This window comes from Triturus cristatus, chromosome 3_2 (genome assembly GCF_964204655.1).
Source record: "Triturus cristatus chromosome 3_2, aTriCri1.1, whole genome shotgun sequence".
Classification (NCBI taxonomy): Eukaryota; Metazoa; Chordata; class Amphibia; order Caudata; family Salamandridae; genus Triturus; species Triturus cristatus.
In genome coordinates this window covers 604,228,363-604,252,201 of record NC_140584.1, presented here as the reverse complement: position 1 = coordinate 604,252,201, position 23,839 = coordinate 604,228,363, and positions in this window count along the sequence as shown.

Genomic DNA, 23,839 nt, shown 5'->3' with positions numbered 1-23,839 from the left:
GCTGAGTGAGGGGCCCTGAAGGAGCTTCGTCCTGGGGCCTGCAGGCAACTTAACACACAGGCAAAGTGGGGGAAGCCTCCCCGGGTCTTATGGACCCTGTCCCGGGCCCTGGGCGGTGCAGCTGGCCGTAGGATGGAGGCCAAGGTGAGAGGGCCTGCCCCAGGGCCTAGCAGGGTTCCAGCCAGGCCTCGGCTAGAGCTCCTGGACCCCGACGCACATCGGAGGCCTCCCTGGGCCCAAACAATTGGTAATAGCACTGGTTCCACCCAGCATTCCCCCAAGTCTCCCGATACAAATGGTACTTCACTTGTTTGAGTAGATCTGTGCCCGAGACAGGAAATGGCTCAAAACACAACATGGACACAGTGTATTTTTTCACCTAACAGACCCTGTTTTTTCCAATGAGCCAATCCGCTCATTTCAAGTTTCAATACAATGACGTTAGCACGCCATGGGCGCTGATCGTCATTACACTATAAAATTAAATTAAATGCCTCGGGCGGCAGGGGACACTCTTCCCCTGCTCCAAAGGCTGAAAATAAAAAATAAATCCCTACACTGCCGACAGCAGAGGGTTCCTTGACTTGTGCCGTAACCGTTACGTCCTTTACACAGAAAGGGTCATTTATGTTTTTTTGTTTTACAGGTGAACCCTGTTGCTCTGTGGAGGATGGAAAGACGGCACACTCCAGCTTCTGCAGCGACTATCAACACAGCGTAAGGCATGGCTGCTCTGCATCGACAGCAGACAGCTCTCTACCCGGAGTGGGGGGCACCCCTGGGTGCCGCGGCGTTCGTTCACTGCTGCCATCTGCTTCCCAATTATCTGTGCCGAATAAACTGTGAACGAAAACTCGCTCTCCTTGAAATGTTAACAACCTTTCCCCGATCCCCCAAAAGAAATATAAGCATAATCCGTATCGGAATAGAAAGATGTTGTGTTATTGTTCCCCAGGTGCGGTTATCACACAAACTATCAGCAACATTATTTTCATAAATAACGATGGAAGAGAGAAGCTGTACCCAGGGAAAGGCGAAATTAAATTCCGTGAATGCGCGCGGTTCCCTCCTTTGGGAAAACTCCTTGTCTAATACTACCTGAAACACAATGGAAGCGCCGCGCGCGTGCCGAGCGGAGGTATTTATATTAAGCAAGGCCTTGTCCCCCGGTGACCCCTTCATGCAGTCGCCTCAGGACTTCCGGCACAAGCCTGGGGGCGCGGGGCTGTCCTGGCAGGGCAGCTGCACGGTCAGCTGTGGGCGCCTGTTGTCCTTCTGACGCTCTTTATTTGACGCCATGACGAATGGCAAAGTTCTCTCACACCGTGTGAGTGGGCTGCGTGAATCTAAAATGAATAAAGAAATGTAGGATGGGCGCTGTGAGGAAAAAGTACGATACGTGTAGAAATGGCATGAGGGAAAGGCGACGAGACCGACCCTTAAAAGTATGTACTATGGTCTGCGGTGGGGTGATTAGGAATACAATGGTACAGGCGAAAAGACACTATCTGTGCTGGGAGGTGCAGATGTTCGAAATGGTGTGTATCAGAATATTATTGTGGTAATATCGTCTGGCATGCATATTGTCTCCCAATGGGTTAATAGTTTTGTAACTGATGTTTACGACACAGTTTAATGGTATTTCTGTATAAGATATTCAGCCTCATGCATCAACCCAAAATCCAGTCGGTAAAATACCGATTCGCTATTAGCTCCCGGTATTAAGTTAAAAATACCCAATCCCAATGCATCAACCCAAAAGCAGAAATCGCTATTTAAGGAATCCTTAAATAGCGATTCTTTAAATAGGGATTCCTTAAATACCGATTCCTTAAATAGGGATTCCTTAAATACCGATTCCTTAAATAGCGATTGCATTTAAGGAATCCCAAAGGGAGATTCCTTAAATGCAATGCATCAAAGTTAAAAAATTAGCGATTTCGCTAATAGGGGGAGCAAATTACCATGAAGATGAACTGCATGGTAATTTGCAAAAACTTTGAAAAATGCACTTTTGTGCATTTTTCAAAGTTTCATGTTGCGCACACACATGCCCTTAGAGCATGTGTGTGTGCAACATATGTGCACATATCATTTTCAGGGGTGCGATAGGGTGTCATTTTGACACCCTTGCACCCTTGAAATTGCATGAGCAATTAGCGAGAACCTACTGGTACTCGCTATTTGCTCATGCAATCTCCGATTCATTCCTATGGGCCTGGAGGCCCATAGGAATGATTGGGACGGCATTCCTTAATTGCTACTCGCTATTTGCTAGTAGCAATTAAGGAAAGTTAAGGAATCGCTATTTGAATAGCGATTCCTACATGCATAGCCTTTTGCTATTCCTTATTAGCGAATCCTTATTTTTCGCTAATAAGGAATCGCAAATGCTAATGTTGATGCATATGCCCCATTGTGACTTACAACCGTTCAAAAGGTAACACACCATGAATGGAAGGATGTATCTTACTGTGAAATATTATGTCACACGAGCTTCTATTGTGCAAACGGAATGGACTTTTCGGACAACTGGCCATCGCAAAGAAAGGGAGGGAAGAATAGAGACTCTCCTTACAAACCCACAAGGGTGAGTTGAAAACTTTACCATCAAAAAAGGCATAAGGAAAGCCATTGTTTGAACAAGGATAGCTCTCTGTGATGACCACAAAATGCAAAGATCTCTTGCAAGGAGCTATATACGACCGCTCATTTGCTTTACTCTTGTATTTCTGCTGAGATGGGCTCCTCCGTGCAGTGTTCTCAATATAGCTGCACAATGTTGGCAGAAACTGAAGATTCAAATGCAATGCTCACAAAATGTAGATTGTACCTAGAAAAGCCTTCTCACTATTGGTGCAATGCATTGCACTGATGCTGTTTGTGAGAATGAATCTGATCATCTCCATTTAGGGTCCACTCACCACGACATCAACCCAAAAAGGGTCTCCTCTACATAACTTGAAGAGAGTCTACCAAAAGTGTGGTACATATAAGAACCAGAGGCTGCACCGGCTTAATATGAGATAGTGCTTTTCACCTCTGGAGAGTTTTCACCACTCAAAATGAGAGCTTCAACAGGTGTTCGTTCAGATGCTGAAAATATTGTCTTCTCAGGATCTGCTGAAGAAGGTTGTCTTTAGTCTTCTTGCTGTAGACACAATATGAACAGATGATGTCACTTGACAGGTAGAACTTAAATGGCCCTGGCTGAAAGGACATGGCAACTGCAAACATATAATTATACAGGAAATCCCTCAACAGAATAAGTCTAAGTTTGCTAGTCTTGCTCGGCACATTGCCTACCAGTATAAAAAGATGACTCTTGCCCTTGGTTTTTATTTAAAAACAATCTTTTAATTTCGTAATTTAAGGCACTTTATTTATTTCATTATTTAATGTTAAGCAAATCGTTGTTTATAGGGGTATGAGTTACTCGTGTATTGCCTCAAACATTCACTGTTTTGCTGAAACAATAAAACAAAGCTCATGGATCTGAGTATGCATTTTATGTATGGTAAAGCACTCAGTCGCTCTGGAATTAGGTTAGCACTAATTATTCCAGTGTGCTATTTGTTTAATAACAACAATATCATTGTGCGTGCTTCGTTGCTTAATGGAGGTGTGTCACCGTGGGCCCGATTCACAAAGGCAATCTGAGACAAAAGTCTAACTTTACAACCTTTGGTACTCACAGATGTCATTTACGAGTCGTATCTTTACATCCGCACTCGGGCCGGAGTCTCTGCACCCGGGCCGTACTCTATGGTTCCAGCCGAACTCTCCGGCTCGGTCCGGATGAAGTGTAATCAATGGGCCGAAATATTATTTTTTACAAAAAAGGAACATTAGGAACGTTCGATAAATCGTAGAGGAGGTCATGAAAACCAGTTTAGGCAGGGAAAGGTGTGTAGCCGGTGTAGGAAGCTGGCTCTCTATATACTATACCAAAATGACGTATAGTGTGCACAGAGTCCAGTGGAACCCTAAATGTAGGCAGAGGTAAAAGTAGATGGCACCTTACTCTCTACTTGGGGTAGTGTGGGCGAGCAGTAAGGCTTTATCAGAGGGTAGTGTTAAGCATTTGTTGTACACACTCAATCAGCAAATGATGTCACACACTCAAAGACTGAACTCAGACCAATTTGATTTGTATAAAAATAATATTTAGTTGTATTTATTCCCTTGAACCAAGCAAGCCTGGCACTGGTAAGTGTATTTGATAATTTTCAAGGCAGGTTGAACAATACAAGCAAGCTGTATAAAAATTACTTTGTTGCAGGTTTGTAAATGCTTTCAATACAGAGGAAATTACTGTTAGATTACTTTGAATTACTTTTCTGATTACTTTCTGGATTACGTTTTCTACTCAGTGTGATACACCTAGATATCACACTGGGACTTTTCCTAGAGAAAAGGTAAGTAAGCAATTTTTAGTTCTTTGCAGTTTTTCAAAGTTCAATACAAAACCAACTCCACACAGAACATTTTTCAGTGGAAACCTTCAATGTATTCCTATGGAGAGAAATGAAGTTATCGGTTAACAGGTAAGTACTTTGTTGTGGAAGTTGGCATTCTGGGGTTAGAACCAGGGTTCCTTCCCCCAGGGTCAAGGATGCACTCTCAAAACACCCTCAGCTGCATTAGGACGGCCGGGTACAGAGTGCTGAGGCCCAATGTTATCCTATGGAGGCTAGAGGGCCTCTGGTTGGTGGCTACACATGAGCAGGCCACAACGTGGTGGAAGCCAAGCTCTTGGGGTTTAGCTCAGGGCAAAAGGGGATCCGTTTTAGCACCCAAAGTACACCCGCAGCAGTGCCGGGGGAGCTGGGTGCTGGTTTGGTGTTGGGTGCCCTGTTGATTTTAATGGGGATTCTCTGGTTTCAACAAAGATTGCAGGCTCGGGGACGAAGATCTTCTGGAGGTGACCACTGGTTGGAGAGGTAAGTTGGGATGCCTGGGGGTGCTCGGACACCATCGATTGGGCCACCCAAGGCCGTGGGACTTTGAGTGCAGGGGTGTCTTTAGGCCTCAGGTTTTCTTACCAGCTCCGGTCTCGGTTGGGGGGGTCCTTCAGAAAGAGGCTGCAGGCTTCGCTGGGAGATTCGAGGCAGGTCAGAGATCTCTGGGGAGACCTCCTTGTGGTGTTGGGCCACTCGAACTCGGGCTGTGGGTGTCAGGTGCAGAGTGGTGCAGACTCGCAGATTTGGCCTGAGCCAGAGTCTGTGGGTGAGCAAGTCCAGTGCTCATGGGAGACAGAGTCTTTTCTGTGGAAGGCAGGGCATGTCCTCGGGGGTTCTTGAGGTTGCTGGCTGCAGGACACACCGGTATTTCGCTTCTGCAGGTTCGAGGTAGGGACAGGCCGATTGGGCTGGAGCCAAGTCAGTGGGAGTCCTCCTCTTCTTAGCTTTGGCACGGCTTCTTTAGTCCCTTTTCTTCTTTTCTTCTTAGTTGGTTCTTGTCTGAGGAGGCAAGTTCCAGGGGTGCCCCTAAATACTAGTTTTAGGGGCGTTACAGGTAAGTAAAGGTTGGGACCAATGGGTCCCTTACTTGGGGTGTGTACACCCCCTATTATGCTACCCTCCAGTGGGAGAGGGGCATATGCCTCACTCTGGTTGACTGGGTCCCCCCATCTGCAAGATGGCGTAGACTAAGAGTTGTGCTTCACCTTGCCTCCCCCACCTGAGGGGTGGGGTTGGCAAAGGTGGGCACACCTCCCTTCCTCACTTGGTTTTCCCTCTGATTCTCCTGACCAAAGTGGGGGCCAGAACCCGTGGGGCCAGTTGTTGGAAGCAGCAAAAGGCCTGGGGAAGCTCACAAAGGCAGCAATCCTTTGAAGCTTTACCTTCGTGGACCCTGCCCATCCTGGGGGAGGAGGCTTGGCACCTCGTCCCAGGATGTGCACTGTTTCAGACCCCCGAGACCAGCAGGCTCCCGACCCAGGGATCTAGAAACATGTCTGGTGGTGGCAGCTGGTGAGAAGCTACTCAGCCTGGACACTAGAGTTAGGTCGTTTTTCAGATGCCCTCTGTGTGCAATTTTCATTAAACGCCTCATTGCCATTAGTGTGGGTTTAACATGCTGAAAAGTTTGATACCAAACTTCTCAGTTTTCAGTAAAGCCATTATGGTGCTGTGGAGTTTGTAATGACAAACTCCCAGTATCATATACTCTTACTGGCATTACTGCACTTACAATGTCTAAGAATTGGCTTAGACACTGTACAGGTACAGGGCTCAGGCCCCTTTTCTCTCACCAATTGTATAGTGCACCCAGCTAGAGGGGTGGCTGATCTATGCCATGGAGGTGTGCCATGTCGACTTTTCACTTTGTTCTTCACCAAAACACACAGCCTGCAAAGCAGTGTGTGTTTGTAAAGGTACAGGTCCTCTAAGGGTGGCACAATAAGTGCTGCAGCCCTTAGAGACCTTCCCTGGCCACAGTGCCCCTGGTATCTCTGGTACCATTTACAAGGGACTGACCTGTAGAAAAAGAGTGCCAATTGGGAATTGTTTTTAATGCACTTTTAGGGAAAGAACATAGGCCCTGGGGACCTGTTTGGCAGGAACCCAGGGCACACTCAGTCAAAGCAGATCAGCAGTTTAGCAAAAAGTGGGGGCAACCCTGCAAAAAGTGGGCGTTTACTTACAGCCGGACACTACATCATATCCCAGAAAAGTTTGCTCCTTTGCCTCATGGTACATGCAGTCCATGATTTGCGCTCCCTTCAGTGTTGACTATAGTGTCATACTACGCAATACGCAATGTTCAAATGTTGTTAAGTATTGAGGAAGACGTCAATTTTGAAATGCCTGCACTTTTAAATGAATTGAACATAGATCAAACTTCGAGCGCTGATAGTGGCTTAATGGCTAAGTCTAAATTTGTACCTACTATCAATTATCATAGGAACATTGACACATTCTATGATAGAGTCACTAAAGACCTGCATAAGATGGAATCCACTAAAAGATATTTGAACTCTGGTAACCACAACATTACTGCCAAAGAGAGAAGAGCCTTAACTAGATTAAGGGAGGATAATAACATCGTAATAAGGGAGGCGGATAAGGGCGGTAATGTTGTTGTCATGAATGTTTGGGTTTACATGTCGGAAATAGATCGCCAATTGAATGACACATTATGTTATCGTAAGCTTCTGTCCAATCCCATTCCAGGATTACAGCAGCTGATAAATTTCAAACTGGGTGAGTGGAAGGAAATGGGACTTTTAACAGAGGAAGAACTCAAATATCTTAGAGTATACTGTCCCACATATCCTTGTATCTATGTATTGCCTAAAGTGCATAAGGGGGGTTTGTTCCCCCCCTGGCCGTCCTATCATCTCAGGGGTGGGGTCCCCGACTGAAAGGATTGCAGAATTTGTGGACATCAGGCTCCAAAAATTTGTTATGAACCTTCCGTCCTTTATCAGGGACAGCAAGGATATACTTGTTAATCTTAAGGATTTTCAATGGTCTGAAGACCTGATGTTTGTGACCCTGGATGTCGTAGGTCTATACACCTGTATTGCCAAGGAATTTGGAGTACGTGCTGTGAGGACCTTTCTCCACAAGGAAAGTGCCAGCCTTTACCAATTTAATGAAATGGTCATCGAGATGATCACCATGATCCTGGATAACAATTTCTTTTTGCATGACAGATGCTGGTACCAACAAATACTTGGTACCGCGATGGGCTCCAGGTTTGCTCCCTCTTACGCCTGCCTATTCATGGGCTGGTTTGAGAGGGAGTTCGCCTGGGGCAAATGTGCCTCCCCCTGGACAAATTACATCGTGTACTGGGGGAGGTACATAGACAACATTATATGCCTTTGGTCTGGAACCAGAGAGCAGTTGCAGCAATACTTTCTTTATTTGAATTCCAATAGCTTTAATGTTAGTTTCACCATGGAATGCAAACAAAGAGAAGATAAACTTCTTGGATATCCATTTTTACGTTCATGACCAAGTGGTAGAAAGTACCTTATACAGGAAAGAGACGGCCTGCAATGGGGTTCTCCATGCAACGAGTGCCCACTCTCGCTCTGTCATTAATAACATCCCCTTTGGGAAAATGACTAGAATCCGTAGAAATTGCAGCCAGGACGACACATATCATAGGAACCTTGATGAATATGAACAAAGGTTTCTAAAAAGGGGATATACACAGGGACTTCTCTCCAAAGCCCTCAGTAAGGCAAATCGCCTAACGAGGGAAGAGACTTTGAAAGAGAGGTTTTCAAAAAGGAAAGAGAATATCCGAGAAAGGCCAGTAAGCCTGATTGCGAAGTACAACATGAACAGTGGCAAGGTTAGAAATATCCTAAAAAAGAATTGGGACTTACTCTTAGAGGTACCCGGCCTAAGAAAAAGTATCACTGATATTCCCATGCTTACATATCGTAAAGGAAGAACATTACGGGAAACACTATGCCCCAGCTATGTAACGAACAAACAGGGATTACCACCTGGCTGCCACCAAGACCCATGGGCTTTTATACATGTGGCTCATGTAATATGTGCCCTTTTGGACGCAACAAAACAAGTACCTTCTCATACAACAATCCCAAATCTTTTAAGATTAACCATTTTATAAACTGCAACACAACCCATGTGATATATGTTTTGGGATGTGACTGTGGTATAATCTATGTGGGTAGCACTGTACGCCCTCTAAAGGTTCGGTTGCAGGAACATCGGAGAGCCATCATCAACAGTGACAGCCGATACCCCCTCACTGATCACTATAGGGAAACACATCCCAATAACAATGGGTTTTGGTTTCATGGGATTGACCATGTTCCCTGCGGAGACAGGGGTGGGAATCGGGAACTTTTGGTAAGGCAGCGAGAGGCTAAATGGATTTGTCGTCTCCAGGCGACCTTAAGGGGACATAATACGGATAGGGAACTACATTATTTTTTGTAACCATCTATGAGAGGTTCCCCTATCTTTTCAAGTTGTTTGCCATCTTAATATATGATGCCGCTCTCGAACAAGTAAATGACATCTGTTAGCATATTTGTGTCTATATATATACTTCTTTATATCATCTCGTCTTCTCTCTCTCCTTTTTATTCTTTTGCTTATTCACTTCTGTTCCCTGTTTACCAAACAAGTATAACATGGTTCGTATATATGTGACTGCTATACTTAAACATATCTGCTCATATCACACTATTGCCCTGATTCCATAATAGATTTCGCTATTACTACTTGGTTGCCACTTTGGTGGATCTTGTCTATCTTTGACCCATATGTGAGTCTATCGTAATGTGGTGACATGAGGGTACTTTCTAGTTTTGGTTTTGAGCCTACCTCGATTATTATTTGGTATTATACTATTGCTTTGTATGTTAATTAATTTTGCCATTACAACATGGCAGAAACTTTGGTGTTTTTTGCTGTTCCTCATACCCCTATGGAAATCTTCCGCAACATGGTGGTTGTTTGTGAAAACCTTCCTTTGACTGTTGTCTTAATTTCCTCAACTTGCACTTTCCAGCAGGATTTGGTGCGCGTTTTTAGGATTCACAATGGAAACTATTTTATACTGTTTATGAAGGCTATTATTTTGCCTTTCACGATTGGTGTTTAGGACATTACTGCCCTGTTTTATCGATCTATGAATGACCATTATAATATGGCCGCCATACATGGGTTCCACGTCCGTCTTCAATTTCTAGCACATAACGTAAAAGTGACGTGACGTAAACCCCACGTGACCACATTCAACGTCGGAACGCAGGACGCCAGATGAAGACTTTAAATGGGGAGTCCTTACGTCTGGCCAGTTGATACTTGACAGCTACCCTGCTTAGACTGAACGCCGGATATAAGGTAGAAGGATTTTGCTTTTTTCCCGTTTGAGCACGCTTGCTAATATCTATATGGGGATTATATGTTCCTTGAGCTTTACAAGGACGGGCGTGGGCGGATGAGGTTGGCTATTTGGTTTCCTTGTCTGTGTTGTGCTGTGTGTAGGTCCTTGGAGTTTTGGATACGGGGATAATGCTACCTAGAATAACGTTACGGATGTGGTAAACATAGTGCCCCCATTTCTCCGCGTAATTTGCAAGGTTTTAAAAAAATAAAAATAAATAACTTACGTGGCCCTTAATTCGGTTATTGGGTTTTCACGTGGTTTATGAAAATACTATTCAGAACCTATATATGAATGAGTCTTGATTATTTGCTATGCCATACTGTCTTGAGACAGGATTATATTTAACATCCTCTGTCAATATTGTTAAATCTCTAAATACTTTCGGGGTCATGATCCCGTTCGTGGTGTTTCTCTGGGGGTCCATTTATTACGTGTAAAAGACCTCTAACTGCAATTATGAATTTCTACTATTGATATTACCTATCGTGTTTACACAGGCTTACACTGCACGTCCATTAGGAATATCGTTATCTTCAATGCATCTCATCATTTGGATCGTATGATGGTCCATTATGTACAAATTGACATATGAGATGACAACACGCAAGGTGAGCGTATTGGTTCATTCGTGCGTCCGAATATATATTTCTATTTATGCATTTATGTACCATGGTGACTGTATTGGTTTATGTCTCACCATATTGATAGGCTCCTGTTGGTATGATGAGACTAATATGTAGGGTTGGACTTTACTGGTCATTACAACCACCCTTTGGGTTATTATTAGTCATCTTTATTATATTTAAACACTTGAGGTGGATTTTTTATTGTTTGTGATAGTGTTTACCATTCAGGGATATTTTTCGCCCAGAAATTCTTTATCCTCCATTGATAATGTGTTTTATTTTTACATAGGAATGTAATATTTTTCCTTTGGCTTATTGATTCTGCTTGAGACGAAACGAGTCTTAAAGGAGCATTTATACCGTCTTTGGAGTACTTTACTTATATTCTACTCTACTTGAAGAGGTGAGATGCTAGTGGGTTTTCCGTCGATTGGTTTTTATACTAATCATTGTTTTAAATACTTGAGACATTGCACTACTCATCGTTTGAGGATGAGGGTGACAATAACAAACGATATTAATGATTTGGTTATATTATTTACTTATATATATATATATTCACTGAAAAAACCATAGGTTTCACACATGTTATAGTTAGCGGAAATTTTACTGATAAAAAACCAATGAAATTCCCCCGTTATAGTTAGTGCAGGCAACTATAACTCACGCGACCGCAATCCTCTGCTGATGCTAATACTGTATTTAGACACTTATTTGCCCATGTCTTCTTCCATACATTTTTAGCTATACATATATTACAAATATTTTTTTTTCATAAAGACACATATGTCATCAGCAGAAGATTGCGGTCGCGTGAGTTATAGTTGCCTGCACTAACTATAACGGGGGAATTTCATTGGTTTTTTATCAGTAAAATTTCCGCTAACTATAACATGTGTGAAACCTATGGTTTTTTCAGTGAATTTGCAAGGTTTTTTAAATGCTAATTCCTAACTATAACATGTGTGAAACCTATGGTTTTTTCAGTGAATTTGTACGTTTTTTTAAATGCTAAGTTACTTTACGCCATTCGTGGCGTGCACGCCCACTTAACGCAGTTCGTTCCGTGCGCGCACAGTGAGCACGCGGTGCGCTTCGCGCACCGCGCGCCCACTTTACGCAGTTAGTGCCGTACACGCAAGGTGGGCACGCGGTGCGCGTAGCGCACCGTGCGCACATGGAGGACATATTATGCGCTTCCTTGTGATAGGTAATCTGTTAAATTTAATTTGTAAGTGATGACAATAATACGCCATGCACAGAGAGTTTTTTTTTTTTTATTAAAATTTTTAGCGTAAGCGCACCGTACGCGTACGGTAAGCGTAATCGGCGAAATTTTCAAAAAATAAAAATTTACCGTTTTTGGCCTTAGGGGATCTTTGAGGACTCAACTAACATGGCTATGTGCATGGGCGCTGTCTAAACAGCCCCTTTATATGTTTTTTGCCTTTGTTTACAGCCCCCCCTCAGAGTGCGAGAGAGAAAATGGCGGCCGCCGCTTCCTGGTTTCGACCGATTCGAATGTTTACTTAGATGTAACAGCCAATCAGAATCGCGCTCGCGCACGCCACCGTACGCGTACGGTAAGCTTACGGTAAGCGTACCGTAAGCTGGCTCAGATATATATATTGATTTAAAGGCTATTTTCTCAGAATCTACTGAACAGATTTACACCAAACCTACAAAAGGCACTTCCTTGACCTAGGGACTACCTCTCTACCAAATTTCTAGTAATTCTGTTCAGCCGTTCGGGCTGTAGCCCTGTCTAAAGGTCCTATGGAAAAATGCATGGGAAAAACGCGTTTTGGGACCCCCCTTTTATCTCAGCCCCCGCTTGACGAATCCCCCCGAGACTTTCAGGGTAGGAGCGGAGCGTAGCGCCCCACCTATTTTGAGAAATTCGCGAGGATTCGTCAACCGGCGCCAAAGTTATTCAAAATAGAATGTTGCGGATTTCCTATGGAAAAGGGGTCCTAACTATAACTACCTACTGGCGACCGCCAGTAGGTAATATATATATCGCTTTATATATAGATATTTTTTCACATTGTATTTTTTGATCTTTTAGATTCTATTCTCACCTATATATCTTTTTACCTTTTTTGTTCACTTTAAATTATACATTTACTCTTGCTTCTCTTCCCTTCTTCCTGCTTTTCTCTCTTCTTTATACCTTATGTTAGCTATATAAGATCCCTGTATCATCCGTACACAATTCGTTTGTTAATATGGAGCACTGTCCAGTTGTCTGAATTATATGTTAAAGTATGTGTCTTTGTAATGATTATTTTTGTTAAAACTATGTATATGTATATATCCACATGTCTAGGAGTTTTTATATGTATGTGTTTTTTATGTGCCATTTTCTCTAAAGATTGAGTAGTTATGTATTACATGTTTGTTTTTATGATTGTCGCATATAGATGTTCTTTTAAATGTTGTCCTTTGTGTTTGTGATTATTACAGCCCTGATGAAGTTCCTGTACGGAACGAAACGCGTTGGCTGTGCATTGTTCGTGTTTGAATCATCAGAATAAAAAGAATAACAAGAATAAAAGTAAAGAAATACTATACTATTTGGACTATTTGATTTTAATGTGTCCAAACACAATGAGTGCACCTTCCATCTTTGGATTTATAGTGTCATACTACAGTCAACTCTGAGGGGAGCACAAATCATGGATATAGCTCATAAATGACCTCTGTGAATGCCAAAAGTAGAGTTAAACTTTTGTCTCAGATTGCCTTTGTGAATTGGGGCCTGTGTGTGTATTGTATCTTCGTTGAGGAGACCCCTGGATTTCAGCACTGGCAGCTGGACATGACAACGGGAAGTAGCTTAAGAAAAGAAGGCTCTTCCATCTGGGAGTGCTGATAATAAACCATACCTATCTAATCTTGTGGTCTCTATGTCATCTACTTATGCCAATGAGGATGGGACGCATGACATGCCTGTTTCTCACAGACCTGTCTGAACACTGAGGGAGACATTTACTAAGATTTTACGCCGTGCTTGGATCATAAAAGTGGTGCAAATCGGTGCCAAATCTTTTTTTCCGATTTACTTTCCAGCTAAACAAGTTTAGAGCTGGAAAGTAACACAAAGCAGCGCTATGCACTGCTTTGCATTACTTAGCGGCAAGGGGGCGTACCACCGGTGAAGCATGGGCGTTCCCATGCCACCACCCAAGGTTTCTGATGCTAAACCCAATTTACTAAATAAAGTATACAGGGTTTAGCATCAGAAAACTGTGCCCTTTTGAAGTAGGCGCGAGGAAAGAGAAATGCTTCTATTTCTTCTTCCTTTTCCGACTTTGTACATGCGTTGCACTGTACAGCACACATACAAAGAGGAAGAATGGTTTAAGGCAGTCTATGCATAGTATATTGTACTGTGAGGGCACCCTTCCAGTATAAAACCTATGCTAGTTTCACAGAGACACCCTTGCACCTTGGTGGAAAGGTGTCTTTGTGGTGCACAGAAACTAATTTCAGCACCGGCGCTAGGGAAAGGGGAGGAGAGTGCCATATTTCAGTAAATTTTATGCTCTCCTGCTTTCTCCTTTTCATACAGCACAGCATTTGCGGCTGCTGCACTGCACTTCGTGAAAAAGCAGTAAATCTGCCCCTGAGATTCTGTAATGTGATGACCTTCTTGATTTGCTACCAGTCAGAGTTTGAATAGTGGGTCTATGGATCCAATGCTCCGTTCCTTTTGCAGAGCCACTTCTCACTGTATTTTGAAGCTTGCAGTCAGCACGGGATCACGTTTGTTAGGACCGCATCACTCTGCTTTCCTTTTTGGGTTATACACCATGCTATTTGCTCCTATGGTTCCCTCTGAGTCTCAGTGCTGTATTGGAGAGATTCTGGGTCATGATTGGCCTTAAAGATGTTGATCGGTGGTAAAGTCCTATGATGTGTAAGGGCCTGCTGCACTGGGGTATCATAATATATATCTAATTGAATGAAAATATTGCACAGTTTTTATAATATGATTTAATTTTGGTAACACTATCCACACTGGTTATGGTGTTCCCTTCCTTCTGAAAACGTTTGCATCATCATCCAAACTGGTTGGTGAATCTACCATGAACCCTAGATTTCCCAACAAACATGAGTATTAGAAGTAGTTTTTATGCAAAGTTTCATAAACTTCAGTTGGGAGCTTAGATGCACTAACATCTTTCACCTTGACCGAGGACTTTCTTTCATTTTATTTCAAAGGTTGGTACCTCCAATATCCTCCAAACCTTCTAAGAAACTTCAACATTTCCTGATCCCTGACTGCTGCATCTGTATTGATTTTAGTTCTTCCAATTTCCCTGCACGTTTCTGTAACCATGGTTGTTGGGCCTTGGTTTGTCAATGCATGCCTACCTTTACAGACCTTCTTTAGTATTTTGTGGTCTTTTTTCAATTAAGATCATATTGTTACTTTAAACCTCCTATGATTAAAAAACTACACTCAGAATATTGGTAAATCTACAAAGAATAAACCAGAATCACTATCACTGGTATGCCAAAGTTAGTCTCACCCACCGCTGTAGCTAAAACAACCATTGACAAAGCCAATAGGTCTGAGTTTAATGTGTTAATTGTAAAGACCAAGAAATGAAAGTCTGGCTATTCTGAAGGCTCGATACAAGTCTGTTCTGAACCACATTTCTTCTTTAGGTGACTGAATTGCTTTGAGCAATAAGCTTGAAATACCCCTAGATGAAAACTTTGTCCATAGCAGCCACAGTCCACACTGCCAAAGTACATTAAGATCCAATAAATATTCCTTCCTGGTTGGGATTTCCAAAATGAGTGTTCATCTAGTGTCAGTGACAGTCCCATCTTTCAAGTGGAAATATAAAATATTTCAAATGTAAGCCTTAGGTTGTATGTCAGACTGTCCAAAACAAAAATATCATGCTATAATCATATCATATGCAAAAAAAACAATTAATGGACAGAATGCTGAACAATGTTAAACATTCACCCCCCGTTTAGAGATCTGGGCCTAAATTCATTATTTTTTTGCTCACCATGCCATTCCTTTTTTAAATCAGCCAAATGCAAATGAGGCTAGACCCTGCTCCCCATGGGAACAGTTCAGCCCAAACTGCCAGGCCAGGTCCTCCCTGGACCAGAAAAAGCATCCTGGGACCAGTTTCTGGGTATCACTCCTCATCAGTCAGGCTAGTCTGACTCCAGTGGCATGGTCAGCACTGGACCCAAGTCTGGGCATACACTTACCACTTAGGGGGGCAAATGCAAAAACAATTGATGAACGAAATGCTGAACAATTTCAAAAAGCCACCCCCAGTACAGAGATCTGAGCCTAAGTCTACCTTTTTTTGGCTCAAGCTCAAGATACCTTTCCAATTTGGGCCTAGCCATATGCTAATCAGTCTAGGCCCTGCTCCCCATGGGAACAGTCCAGCCCAAATTGCTAGGCCAGGGCCTCCATGTAACAGAAACAAGCATCCTGTTTCCCTGAGTTAGATTATTTTGGAGTAGGATTAGTACATTTTGGTCCTTTACTGTCCAACACCTTACCATAGTTAAGTTATATTGGAGTGGGAATAGTAAATGTTGCCCCTTTGATGTCCAACACCTTCCCTGATGTAGGGCCTGATTACGAGATTGACAGTAATGGAATCATCGTTGAAAAGTCATGGAAATCACCAAGTTGTCGGTCCGACCCCCCAATTAGGAAACATGCACTCATAGATGAAAGACCCGTGCGACACTGCCATCACCGCCAGTAAATCCCAACCGCATCGGTGGAGGATAGGACAATGCTTCTGTCAGAAGGCGGACCGCCAGTTTCCCCACCTGCCCAATCATGATGTGCCACACTGCTGTGATTGCGGCAGTTAAGCCTCCACACCTGAACTGGCAGAAAGGGAAGGGTATAAGGCACAAACTCACCTTTAATCACTGTCATTTGCCCCGTTCTGCTACAGAGCTGGCCCTCAACGTCCTGCCACTGCTGCTCGATGACGACCAACAGAGTCGTAGACTCAACCGACGGGAAGCCATATACCTACCTTTTCCCATTGACTCCTTTGAAAATAGTTGGTCCAGCATGAACATGTGAATGTGTATGGGGTCACTGGCCCAAACATGTAATGTGGCCCCTTGATCCCAATACATCGGAATGTATGCTTCATGATGCACTCTGTGAAAAGGTCACTGACACTACACAGGCCTACATCACCAATTTGAACATGTGTTTAAAAGAATGAATCCGGGATACTGATGTGTGCATTAATTGGTGTAAAAAACAGAACCTCCCCATCAATATCCCAGCTATTCATGTCTGTGATACCTTCACATTTACCACTTGCTAGGTCCTGTTGTCATATCAAAGAGACTTCTGGATGGATGTTTTGTGAAACTTAAACACACCCTCTCTGCTAACTATCTGTATTAGACTCTCACACATCACCCAAGTAAATGTGATGTCAATGGGATGTCAAATAAACCGTGTCGGAAGCATAAAAAGATCACATTGTAAACACTCTCTACAGAATAGGCTTGCCTCTAGGATTTCTTTACTGATTACGATCTCCTTTCACTTTTTAAATAATTACTGGGCCCACTGCTCCCCTGGAGAAAAATTCAATAGACCCGGCCCTCAGAAATAAGTGCCGGTGCTAAGCACCGGAAAGCACAGGCACAAATTAAGCACTGCCTCTGACCCTTGAAAGGCTGGGCCCTTTGGCCCCAGGCAACTTTGCACATGCCTCAAAATACCTATGCGCACAGGACCTTTGGATTAAAGTATATCAGGGACAGCCATTAGCCTAACCAAGTGCCATGCATATGTGGGAAATGTGTAAGTGCAAGTCAGGAAGCAAACATGGCAGTAACTGCATTTGTTACACACATATATAAAGTAGGTGTAAGCTAATCACACTAAAAAGCACACATGTTGTAGGAAAGTGCCCTTTTTTGCATGGTAACACCCCACTTTTTGCCTTCCATCTGATGAAATCTTAATTTATTTGCCTTGTGTCCCTGCCTATCAGGTTCCCAGGGCCTGTGTTCTTTCCCAAGACTGTACCTTTTTACCCACAATTGCCACAGATAAGCCTCTTGTAAAAGGTACCATGGGTACCAAGGGCACCTTGGCCAGGGAAGACCGCTTAGGGCTGCAGCACCTATTGTGCCACCCTTAGAGGCCCTGTACCATAACACCCACACACTGCCATTGCAGGCTGCGTGTTTTTGTGCAGAGAAAAGTGAAGAGGCGACATGGCACACATTCCTATGTGCCATGCCTGCAACCTACTGCCTGAATCCTAGGTAAGTCACCCCTCTAGCAGGGTGCACTAGCCCTCAGGTGAGGGTATTGAGGCATGAGCCCTGTACCCCTACAGTGTCTAAGTCCATTCTCAGCTATAAAGAGTATATGGTCTGGGAGTTGGTCATTAAGAACTCCACAGCTCCATAAAGGCTTTACCAAAAACTGGGAAGTTTGGTAGCAAACTTCTCAGCACATTGAACCCACACTAATGCCAGTGTGGGATTTTATGTAAAATGCACTCAGAGGGCATCTTACAGATGCCCCCTGAAAATCGATCAGTCCTGGTGTGGTTCTTGAAGGACTGCTCGCTATTTGCCACTACCAGACAGGTTTCTAGACCCCAGAATAGAGCGCCTCTGCCCTCTGGGTCCAGAAACAAAGCCCCTCCTGGGCAGAGGTGTCATGCTTTCTCCCCCAGGATGGGATAGGTCCACGAAGGGAAGCTTCAAAGGCCTGCCGCCTTTCAAAGCTATTCCTGCCTTTGCTGCCCCCAGCAACTGGCTCCCACAGGTTCTGGACCCCTCTTTGGGTGGGGGAATTGGTGGGAAAACCAAGCCAGGAAGAAAGGTGAGTGCTCCTTTACCAAACCCACCCCTCAGGTGGGGGAGGCGAGGTGAAGCAGACATCTCATCCCCCTCCATCCTGAAGATGAGGGGACCCAGCCAATTAGGGAGAGGCTCATGCCCCCTCCCACTGGAGGGTGGCATAATAGGAGGTGTACCGACCCCAAGGAAGGGACCCATTGGTCCACACCTGCACAGCCCTTTAAACACCCCTAAATGTAGTGTTTAGGGGCAATCCTGAACCTTACCTCCTCAAATTCAAGTTAGAAAGAAGAAGGACCACTGAGCCTTGCTGACCCAGGAAGAAGAGGACTCCTACTGCTTTGGCCTCAGCCCCCTTGGCCTGACCCGCCTCTGACCTGCCTTCAGCAAAGAAACTGGTGTTTCCAGTAGCCAGTAGCCCCCTAGAGCCCGGGACCTGCCCTGCACTCACCATGCAGACTCTGTCTCCCGTGAGAACCAGATTTGCTCAAAAAGGACTCCAAGATCAGAATCCGGATTCTGGCAACTCCACGATTCTACACCACCGGCACCCGATGCCCACTGTCTAAGTTTGAGTGTCCCAACAAAATGAGGAGGTCTCCCCAGTGATCCTGACCTGGGATCTGGTGATCCCCGACCTCCCTCAGGCTTCAAGGCGACGCCTACAGCCTCAACCTGAAGGGTCCCCCAACCGTGACCGGAGCTGGTAAAGAACCCCAACGCCAAAAAACACCTCTGCACCCGATGCCTCACAGCCTTGGGTGGCCCAAACGACGGTGTCCAGGCATCCCCAGATTACCTCTCCAGCCGCTGGTCACCCTCAGGATGTCTCTCTGCCCGAGCCTGCAGCAACTTTGCCCGAGAATCACAGGGTCTCCAATGTTTAATTTGCACCCTGCACACGGCTGCCCCGTGCCGCTGGTGGTGCCGTTCCTGTGCTGATTGTTGGCCCCTGCAGTGCTGACCTTAACCCCAGGAGCTTTGCTCCCACACTCAATTGGCCTGCTCGTCAGCAGTCCCTGACCCAAGGCTCCCTTAGCCCCATTGGGCCCCTACACTCTGCACGCAACCGCCACAGTGCCGCTGGTGGTGCAACTTGAGTGCCTACTTCAACCTTGGGGAACCATGGTCCTAACCCCCAAAACTCCCACTCATGAGACGTTTACTTACCTGTAAAGCCGATAACCATTTTGCTCCCATAGGAACCCATGTTATGAGTTTTTGGGCCTGAAATGTTGTGTTGAACTGTTGTTTTGTATAGAGGATAAAGTAATTATAACCTAAACCAAGAAAAGTCTTACTTACCTTGTGTTGTGAGATAACGCGTTGTGGTATCTAGGCATACCACACCCAGTAATCAAAGTAATCTAAAAGTAATCTAAAAGTATTCTAAAAGTAATTATTGTGAAATGCAAACTTCTTTTTGAACCAATACCAACCCGTAACTGTTGCAAATTCATCCACAACTGCATTTCCTTGTGAAGTCTTGCATTTGCGAGTATATTTTACTTTCCTGTGCCAAGTCCTGCTTGGTTAAAAAAAAAACAGAAGTATACCTTTTTTTATACTTATCTAATTGGTCTTGATTCACTCGCTGAGTGTGTGCCATCAGTCTTGATTGAGTGAATACATAAATGCTTAACACACCCTCTGGAAAAGCCTAACTACTTGCCCGCACTACCACAAAGATAGCTGTTGGTACTCACCTAATTTATCTTCTGATAGACCTCTGGGGACTCCCTGGACTCTGTGCACACTCTACCTTACTTTTGTATAGTTTAGACAGAGCCAGCTTCCTGCACATGGCCATACAAAAATAAAAAAGGTATGACAATTTACCACCCTCCATGTGGATAAACAAATAAGTAACTTGCACACATCAAAAAACATATCCAGTCTACATCAAAGGGAGAACTGCAGTCTAAATGATGTTCACATTGCCCAAGACAAGCATAATTACTTACCATATGATATCCCACCAAATGCAATGTCAGCCCTAGTTGGAATTCATCCCACATATCCATCCTTGGAACAGTTACCCTTCCCTTGTGTAACTCCTGCACTGGTTCCAAAGTCAGATTATATAAATCCCTAGAAATAGATCAGCAATCAGGGTGAAACAAGCACAACTGTAGTCACACATCCCAAAGTATACAATAACTTCAAATACTTTGAAAAGTAATGGCAGGCCAGGTGTGTCTTAAACCAAGCATGTTTTATGACTCCAAAATAACCTGATAGACCAAACCAAAGGTCAAAGGCCTGTCCATATCCACATTCTGTAGTCCAGCACACTGCTGTGCCACTAAACCTGCCTTCATTATAATGCCAGGGACCCTCCTCACAAAGGGGTATCAATTCAGCATATCAGGCACCTTGATGATCTTATTTGGGAGAGGGGCGTTTGGATTTGGAAGGGGTGTCCTTGGATAGTGAAGGTGGGACTTTGGAAGAGGAAGGGGTGGACTGACGTTTAGGGGGAGGGTTGTGAGTTGGAAAGGGTGGAGCAATGTTTGGAAGGGAGATGCTGGGAAGTCAAAGGGGTGGATGGGTCAGAAATAGGAGTGAATTTGGAGGTGGAAGTGGTGGACTTGGCTTTGGTAGGAGGAGGAAGCTTCTTTGAAGGGGTGATAGGAGGTTTGGTAGTGGTGAGGGCAGTGGAATAGGAAGGGTCTTTTGTGGGGAACTTGGGAGGGGATGTGGGAGGGAGCAGTGCCTTCGAGTTAGATGAAGTGACTTTGAGTGATGTGCTTGGTTCTGTTGCAGGTTCAGGGGCATGTGTGTCAGGTTTATGTGCTGCAAGTATGGGTGTGTCTTATTTATCTGATGTATAATGAGTGCTGGATTGTTTGCGTCTGAGTTTTTTTAGGTGTGTAGAGTGTGGGTGGTGTCTCTATGGATGGTGCTGCAATGGAAGTGCTAGGTATGGGTGTTGTGAATGGTGATGTTATGTTGACTGTAGTGTGTCTATGGATGTGCTGGGGGTGTGCATGTGGGTATGGGTGTGTCTGGTGGGTGGGGGTGTGATGGTGTGTGTGTGTGTTGTGTGCACATGTGTGTGGTATCCCCTGTACTGTATGGCCATGTGATGGGTAAGTGGTGGGAGTCTGTGGGTGTTGTGTTGTCAGTGGTGTTTGCGATAGTGGTGAGGGTGGCTGTGAGTGTGGTGGTAAGTGTGGTGTCTGTATGTTTGGATGCATGTTTGCCTTTTTTCTGTTTGTACTTGTGTGTGGATGTGCTGCTTGAATCTGTATGGGTGGGTGCATGCAAAGGTGTGTGTGCTTTGGACAGGTTTGGTTATGAGGGATTGGGATAGGTAAGAGGCAGGGGGTGAACACAAGTTTGGGGAATGGGAGGCTGTGGTCAGTTTGGAAGCCAGAGCCTGAAAAAAATCTCTGTAAGACTGACATGGCACTGTGAATGCCTTCGAGACAGGCCACCATCTGCTGCAGATGGCTGCCTTGCACCTGGATGGCATTCAGCAATGCAGTCTGACCCACAGAGATATTCCTCGAGAGGCCAACAACCTCCTCACTCAGCGCAGCTGTAGGTAGACAGGGACAGGGGCTGATGTGCCTGAAGTAAAGGAGACGGGTCCCCTCTTAGGGGACCAGGCTTGGTCAACTGGGTGGGGAGCAACTGATAGGGCAGAGCTGAAACGTGGGGTGGCAGCCAAGGAAGATGGTGGTATATTTCCTGTGGGGTCCGCCACCACTCGGGAATGTCCACTGGAGGATGACTCTGATGACTCCGATGAACTTGAGCTAGCCTCCTCCGTGGCACTCCACACACCCTCTCTGTCACTGTGTTAGAAGTACCGGAACCACTGTGGCCAGCTGCTTCCCGACCGATATTGGCCCTCTCTCCTTCGCTTGCCTGAGATAATGCTGCAATGTAAAATGAAATCAGTTTTGGTCTTAAGTTTAACTGAGACCAAAATTCTGTAGGGCCCAGTTCACAATTGTAAACTGAGACGAAAGTCTAACTTTACGACTTTCGGTATTCACAAAGGGCATTTACGAGTACTAAAGTTAGACTTTTGTCTCAGTTTAACTTACCTTTTGGTCTTCAGTTGAAATGAGACTAGACTTTTTGTCTCAGTTAAACTTTAGACCAAAACTTAAGTTTAATGAGACAAAAGTCTATCTTTAGTACTTTTAAATGCCCTTTGTGAAAAGCCAAAAATCCTAAAGTTAGACATTTGTCTCAGTTTACCTTTGTGAATCGGGCCCAACGTGTGTATATTACACATGCTGAGATATACAAACACCCCAATGCACACTTCTGTAATAATCTGCTGAATACCATTATCCCTGTTCACGTCCCGAAATCACAAATGTACCCCACTCACATGAAATACCCCAGGACAAACTACATGTACTGTGATGAGAGATACAATGAAAGCATAAAAAACCTTGTGGCTTTTAGAATGCTGCACAACTTTAGTCAAAATTTGACATTCATCTGTAAAGGCAGGCACATTGACTTAAGGCCCACAGTCCACAGAGATTGGTATCAGGATATGGCCAGCAGACTTTACCTTATACCACTGTGACTGACCTGCCTAGTGTGTCAGTGAGAGGGTGCACACTGGGGTGGTGTGGACATGTGTACTCCTTGATGATATACAATAATATAGCTTATTGATTATGTGTGCCATGTACTAACCTCAAAGGACGCCTTTCGTAATATGTGAGAATGTCACAGTGATGTCATCTGCATAGCATAGTAAGTCCACCCTGGCTTGATTGAATGTATGGTAGCTATTTATTTACCTAACCAACATCTCATCTTAACTAAGCAATGATCTGGACTGTGAGCGTGTGCAATCAATTTGTTATTGGGCCTAGATTGTGCAACCATCAATTGTTGCATTTGTTAACAGATCACTGATAGTAATGATCCTGTGTATTTGAAATTACACACTTTGAACACCATCTGCACTGGACAGGAGTATTAGGTCAAGGGGTTACCTCCCTCACCATTCAAAAGTTTGTCCATATGAGACTAAGCAGGGGTAGTGTTGTGGTTGGCATAACTCAAATTGTCATCATAAATTAAAAAGGTGGACTACATGGACATCGCTCTTGGTATCAGTTGTAATGCCATAGATACACTGCCCCAGCCTGGGGCATGCTTCTCACTGGCCACAGCTCATTGTCAGGCCTTGCTCTCTGCAGGCTGAGCATACAGATGTCCCATGTTCAGTACCGTACCCACATATCCCACTCTCAAAGGTCAGCTTGTGGACATTCAATTAACAAAATAAATGCTAGGTGGCACCATGAAGGGGTCTCCTACACAACTTGTTTGAGAGCCCAAATGTAGGCTGAATGATATTTGTGGCTAGACACATTCCTGACATCATCCTCATCTGCTCTTGACAGAGTACACATAGTTCTCATGCTGCTAAGGATATCCACATGTTTTTATATTTGGCATCATCAAATTTGTAGCAATATCACAGGTACCATTAA